The sequence below is a fragment of the Schistocerca nitens genome, chromosome 2, assembly GCF_023898315.1.
Source record: "Schistocerca nitens isolate TAMUIC-IGC-003100 chromosome 2, iqSchNite1.1, whole genome shotgun sequence".
NCBI classification, from domain to species: domain Eukaryota; kingdom Metazoa; phylum Arthropoda; class Insecta; order Orthoptera; family Acrididae; genus Schistocerca; species Schistocerca nitens.
In genome coordinates this window covers 889,122,832-889,130,418 of record NC_064615.1, presented here as the reverse complement: position 1 = coordinate 889,130,418, position 7,587 = coordinate 889,122,832, and the positions used below count along the sequence as shown (strand labels likewise).

The 7,587-nt window shown below is 42.8% G+C and overlaps 1 non-coding gene across 1 annotated transcript; it reads left to right on the top strand.

Annotated features, from left to right (window-relative positions):
- Positions 1 to 6,815: 6,815 nt before the first annotated feature.
- Positions 6,816 to 6,889, top strand: Trnat-ugu (transfer RNA threonine (anticodon UGU)). Its single transcript has one exon. It is a non-coding gene; the product is annotated as a tRNA-Thr (tRNA).
- The last annotated feature ends 698 nt before the right edge of the window (positions 6,890 to 7,587 follow it).

The following is a 7,587-nucleotide window of genomic DNA, read 5'->3' as shown; positions in this document are numbered from 1 at the left end:
GACCTCTGCTCTTCCTGATCTATATAAATGACCTGGGTGACAATCTGAGTAGTTCTCTTAGGTTGTTCGCAGATGATGCTGTAATTTACCGTCTAGTAAGGTCATCCGAAGACCAGTATCAGTTGCAAAGCGATTTAGAAAAGATTGCTGTATGGTGTGGCAGGTGGCAGTTGACGCTAAATAACGAAAAGTGTGAGGTGATCCACATGAGTTCCAAAAGAAATCCGTTGGAATTCGATTACTCGATAAATAGTACAATTCTCAAGGCTGTCAATTCAACTAAGAACCTGCGTGTTAAAATTACGAACAACTTCAGTTGGAAAGACCACATAGATAATATTATGGGGAAGGCGAGCCAAAGGTTGCGTTTCATTGGCAGGACACTTAGAAGATGCAACAAGTCCACTAAAGATACAGCTTACACTACACTCGTTCGTCCTCTGTTAGAATATTGCTGCGCCGTGTGGGATCCTTACCAGGTGGGATTGACGGAGGACATCGAAAGGGTGCAAAAAAGGGCAGCTCGTTTTGTATTATCACGTAATAGGGGAGAGAGTGTGGCAGATATGATACGCGAATTGGGATGGAAGTCATTACAGCAAAGACGTTTTTCGTCGCGGCGAAATCTATTTACGAAATTTCAGTCACCAACTTTCTCCTCCTAATGCGAAAATATTTTGTTGAGCCCAACCTACATAGGTAGGAATGATCATCAAAATAAAATAAGAGAAATCAGAGCTCGAACAGAAAGATTTAGGTGTTCGTTTTTCCCGCGCGCTGTTCGGGAGTGGAATGGTAGAGAGATAGTATGATTGTGTTTCGACGAACCCTCTGCCAAGCACTTAAATGTGAATTGCAGAGTAGTCATGTAGATGTAAATGTAGATGTAGAATGCAAAGTGGTTAATACATTTCTACCATGGAATTCACTGGGATGACCCTGGCATACCTTTAAAGATATAGTGACGTCACTTCGGTTATTCGAGCACATAGATACCCCAATCTACGTGAAGGGGAAGGAGAAGATCGCTTGGGTGCATCGAATCTTCAAGTTTGCTGCTAAACAAGACCTGGAATTCCATGGATGTTCTGCTCTCAATCGACTCAAGAAGAAGTTGTGTGAAAATAGTGTTGCTGTGACTGCTTATGGAAATGTAAAATTGCTTTTAAGTTGCATGAGAAATAAGTGAATTTTTACCTCATAATATGTGTATGATTTCTCTTCTCCCTGTTCCCACTTCGATAGATTATAGTTTCGTCCAGATACTATGTCTGCGGTTTTCTTCAAGCACAGGAGATATAGTTTTAGACACGTTTGCTATATGTCTTTGGAAGCGGACGCGGTCATGTGCCTCCTGGTCCCATAACCCAATACATGCTGCTTGATACGCATAATTCCATGCAACCATTCTATATATTTTGTTATTCTCTGTCTTAAATTTCACCTCCTTAATAGCACTCATCTCCAGAAAAGCTAATGTCATTTGTGTCCTGCACAGGCTTTATTTGTATATACATAATGCAATAGGGGATAGCTATTTTGTAAATGACAACAACAACAAAAACATATGGTAACGAATTTTTTCGTTTATTCAGTTCACCCAGATACTGTATAGTTCTTGAGATTACAGTTCAGTTCTTGAGATTACAATTCAGCTCTTGATGCACAGTTCAGTTCTTGAGGTACAATTTAGTTCTTGAGGTACAATTTGATTCTGCTATTCCAATACAGAGATACTTTTAACGTACATACGACAGTAATACTCGCTGAGAATATTTTTTACAATTTTTTATCCAGTAACACTGGATAAGGATGTTTACAATTTTGCCAGATATATAAATCTACGCTAAAAACTACTTTTTTTTATTACAGTTCCAGTAGCATAGCTTTTAAATAATTCTGATGGACTGTGTACACTTAGAAAACTAATTTCGATAGCCCCAATAGCAAAGGTTTTTACAATAATTCTGATGGGCTGTTAGCTACATAGATAAATACTCTTAAAAACTAATCTGATTTGCATGGCTAACGGCAGGTGAAAACTTAAAAACTATTCTATTTACAAGACGCACATGATGCCATGATGCAGTCATATATACAGGGTGTCCCAGCTATCTTGTCCACCCAAAATATCTCTGGAACAATAACAGCTATTGGAAAACGACTTTCACCAGTATCAATGTAGGGCTGGGGCCCATGAATGTACATATTTGGAAACATTCTAAAACGAAAGCATATGTGTTTTTTAACACAAACTTATGCTTCTTTAAATGGACATCCTATATTTTTTCTTCAGCAATCCATAGCATGACAAAGCACATACACAATGGCGTTGATTGCATCGCAATATTCCCATTACATCCCGAGATATTAAGACGCGAAGTTGACGCTTGAAACACCCGACATGCGCTGCTAGCGCAGGTCCTGAGGCTCAGGCGTGAACCCCATGCTGCCCGTAATCGCGATGTGATTGACATGCGTAATCACACTTCCATACTTATCAAGAGGTCCGAAACGAATAATACGGTCTGCTGCCATCCTGCATTAACGTCGTACATTCCAGCAGGTATTTATCCCATAGGCTAGGGGTGATGCGGTTCTGTAACATATCTGTGTACCGCAACGTCAGTCACAAAGTTAACTTCGCTTATCGTTAATCCGTTACTAAAAAAGGAATGCCGTTCGACGTTGAAACTTTACTTTACTGTAGGTCTAGCGCAAGTGACAGTTAATCATTCACTCGTAGTACTAAAATTCATGTTGATGGTTTTAGTGAAACGAGCAAGTGGACTAAAAGTTTTACCGTTGTTTAGGTAAAAAGTTTTGATTTGGGAAGTTCAGGTAGGACATAGAAGATGAATGTAAACATATTTAACCAATTAGTTTTATTATCACATAATTATCAATGTTATGTTTATCTAATGCGTTAAATGACAAATTGTTGCAAACAAATATTTCTTAACATCACTGGGTAAAATGGCCCTTTGTATAAACTTCCACTGTGATACCAGCACTACATACTAAACATAGCGTTCACATCTCATGCTCAAAGTGATGTCCATTGGCTTGCATACATAGGGTCACTCTGCGGATGAAGGATGCCCTACTTCGTGCTGCTGTTTCCTCTTTGATGGCTGTACAAGCATCAATAATGCGTTGCTTCATGTCCTCTGGTGTTGTTGGTTCATGTTGGTAAACAGCATCCTTCACTGCTCCCCAAAGAAAATAATCCAGCGGTGTAAGGTCCGGAGATCGGGCAGGCCACCTAACTGGACCACCTCGTCCAATCCACCTACCAGGGAACCTACGGTTCAGAAGTCGTGGTGCTCGTAAGGCGTTATGTGCAGGGCATCCGTCATGCTGATACCACATGACCATTCTCCGGTTCAGAGGTACGGTGTCCAAGAGAACAGGAAGATTGTGTCGTATAAATCTGGAGTATTGTTTGCCATTTTGGATGACATTTATAAAGAAAGGTCCGATGATGGTATCTCCAATAATCCCACACCAAACATTAACTTTCCACGGACGTTGATGCTCTACCTGACGGAGCCATTTTGGATTGTCTGCGGACCAATAATGCATATTCCTCATATTGACAATTCCTTTGTTGGAGAATGATGCCTCGTCGGTAAAGAGAACATCTGCAAAAAATTTTGGATTAGTGAGAAGTTTTTGCTGAGCCCACCGACAAAATGTTACTCTATTGCGGAAGTCATTTTCATGAAGATCCTGGTGTAAATGAACATGGTAAGGATGAAATTTATGACGTTTAGGAATACGCTGTGCACTTGATTTCGACACACCAACTTCACGTTCAATTTGACGTGTGCTGATTTGAGGATTCACAGCTATGGTAGCGAGCACAGCAACTTCAGCACGTTCATCTGTGCGTGTTCTAGGACGATGTCGAGGTCTTGGATTTAAGCTTCCCGTTTCTCGTAGACGAGATGTGAGACGACCAAACATCCGGCGCGAAGGCGATGGCTTTTCAGGGAATCGTCTTCTGTACAGTCGTTCTGCCTGGATAGCATTTCGTCCACCTACAACAGGGTACAGTACAGGTATGTAGAGTAGGGTAGAAAACAGACATATTAACTTAATAATCATAATGTTCGCTAACAGTACTATCAACAAACAAGCAATCTCATAACGTATTTCCCGTCAACGTACATTCTCCATAGATCAGCAGCATTTCTACCATATCTTCATGTGTGTACATTATACTGTACAGTATAAGTTCCACAACACAACGTTTATTCACAATGTGTACTACCTCTGTGCCGTCACTAGATTACTCTGATGCACGACTACACTGGCAAGCGGTGTACTGCACGCCAAAGGAACAACAAATGGGATGCTCGGAGGGTGGTGGAGTACAGGAGTTTGCATGGGTCGCAATTCATAATCAAGGCGAAGTGGTAACTGTGGCAGTAGTGGGAACTACGTTGGACACTTGACTAGGTAGAGCCAGGCCCTGCGCGACAGGCACAATATTTTTTCTGTTTATGCTTTTTTAATAAATGTAAATATATTTTTTTGTTTATGATGTTTTTAACTTTTTCCATATACATCATGTGCATAAAAAACAAGAAAAAATGTATATATATTTCCATACAAGGCGTGAGCAAGTGTGTGTTTGTGCGTCTGTATATTGTACATAGTACACATGAATAAATAAATAAATATTTACATGACACACACACACACACACACACACACACACACACACACATACACACAGACAAAATTATTTACTCCATGATAAGAGGGTCATGTTACCACACTGCACACATCACTTGCTCTCGCTCATTCTCTCCCTCTCACTCAATCAGAGCCCTCCAGCCCTTTTCTCGCTACAGATGAGTAGTATGAGTAAAGGAGAGTTTCAATTCCGTCATTACAAATGACCCTTGTTATCGTCATTACGCGACAGATAGATTTTAGACTTCAACACAGAGTACACCTCATGTCCTCTTGACCAAATACTAGTTTGCCGTATCATATGTGGCAGCTGCGGTGCAGCACTGTGAACAGGCACCGCAAATAGTCTTCAATAGAAAGGGCTCTCGATGCCATACGACGCACACTCTTAGCCCGCATCTGGGTGGCAACTAACAATGTGCGGTGCACATACATTTTTGATCGCAGACCTACAAACTCCACAATCGGCAAACCATTCGCCTCATCTTTCACAAAGCTGATAACCTTCTTGTTCTGTGGAGCAATACCATAAGGATTATCGGCCATGTATGAGGACATGTCAAATTCATTATCATGGTACCTCATTACTTTCTATGGATCACAGTTCTTCACTCAATAGATGAGGCTATTTGTATCCATATAAAGTAATTTGGGATCTGCGAAAGGAGTTTTCACAAACTCATAACGAAAGCGGTACATGTGGAGTTTGGATAGGTCTAGTATGCACATCCCCACATAAATAGATTTCTACTACAGTCTTCGCCATCTCCACAGCAACAAAGTTCTTATTGAATATGGTGACCCACTTAAAATTTGGTTCAAATGGCTCTGAGCACTATGGGACTTAACTTCTGAGGTCATCAGTCCCCTAGAACGTAGAACTACTTAAACCTAACTAACCTAAGGACGTCACACACATCCATGCCCGAGGCAGGATTCGAGCCTGCGACCGTAGCAGTCGCGCGGCTCCGGACTGAGCGCCTAGAACCGCTAGACCACCGCGGCCGGCACTTAAAATTTGCACTGGCAATGCATTTTTTTATGCCATAACGCCCATCCCATTCGGTTCTAAACAAAATTCACGTCGTTCCCTCGAATTCTCCACTATTTTGCCGAAAGTGGAATTATTCGTTAATTTATAAAAGTCTTTCTCAAAATCACCCATTGCAGATGCTCTCTGTCTTGTATTCAAATGAATATACCCCTTCAACCAATGGGACTGCTTGAAAGAGATAGCCTGGGCGATTCTAACCAGGTCCATCCGCAAGCTGAGACACTGCTGGAGATTATGATAATGAATAATGTATCTCTTATTATTCCCCAGTGTTGTCATGAGTTTTGGCACGGAGGCTCCTCATGGTACTAGTTGCTCTGGACACAGCGGCAAATCTGCTGACTAATAGGGTATGTGAGTTCTGCTTCCACCACATGCCCTACATATGAATCAGTTGCCACATTCCCATGATTTTTCCACCTAATGGCTTTCCACCTAGTTTTGCACCCATCGACACTCACAAATTGGCAGTGATTGTCGCATGACATGCTGTACAAGTTATTTACGTCCAAGTACATTATGTAACTCAAACAAGGGATGCGGAAAGTCTGTCGCCCATCCAAGGGTTATTTGCCTTTGCATGCCTACGGACACATTGGAAAAGTCCCCCATGGGTTCCTCACTCAAAGAAAAGAAGCATATCAACACCGGTCAATAATTCGGTGTTGCTCTTCGTTTTCTTGAGTATTGTGTCCCAAGGCAACCCAAGTATCATATAATAAAAGGCAGGATCCAGAGAACATGTGGTCATGCACAGACTCTGGAATTTTTCGAAAACGTCTGCAAGCAAGCAAACGTCTGTGTCCATGTAAGGCCGTGCATACTCTTCTAAAGTGGAGATGTTGAATTACCGCCAGACATTCACCGCATGCTCTTACTCTGCATTAATTATGGCATCTCCTGTAAGGTTGCTGGTGAATGCAATAATGTTTGACAGCCTGTTTTCGGTGAGTTTTACCATACTATCTACATACCTTGTAGTCACAAGATGGAACTTTTCCTTTTCGGTAAATACAGCTCGAGAGATAAGTCCCTGCAGTCGCGCTATTCATCTGTGTCCTCGGTGGCTCAGATGGATAGAGCATCTGCCTTGTAAGCAGGAGCTCCCGGGTTCGAGTCCCGGTCGGGGCACAGATTTTCAGCTGCCCCCATCGAGGTATATCAACAAGTCTGCCTTCGGCAGGGCAACAGAGCTGACGCGTCCGTGTTAACTGCGTGCGGAGCGCGAGCTCGCCTTGTTTACATTCTAACGGCCGTTGCGTAAGTGCCGGCTTACCTTGTACGATCCATGGCGAACCGTTACCGTAAATCTACACTCATATTTACTTTCTGCAACGATTATGCCCGACCCAAAGCACTCGAGGTGGAGCGTTTTCTGCGAGAGGAAGTGAAGATCCCGGCGACCGATATTATCGGCATACATTTGTCAATCATGAGCAGCACAGTCTATGTTAAAATCATTAACGACGCGGCTTGCGAACGCATCCTACGTGAGACCAAACAGGGGCTCCGCTTCTGTCATGCTGATGGCAATGTGGGGGATGTAACCGTCGACCACGCGGGCTTAGGTATGCGAACGATACGCATTTTCGAATTGCCATTCCAACTTCCTGCTGAGGAAGTCGTCGCGGCACTACGCCCATACGGCACAGTCCATGGCCACACTGCGGAGAAGTGGACACAATTTCGGACGTATCCTGTCCTAAACGGCGTCCGAAAGGTCACCCTTGATCTCCGAAGCCACGTCCCGTCCTACTTACAGATCGGCGGATGCCGTGCGATAATTATATACGACGGCCAGCCTCGGACCTGTTCCGGGTGCGGCAAAG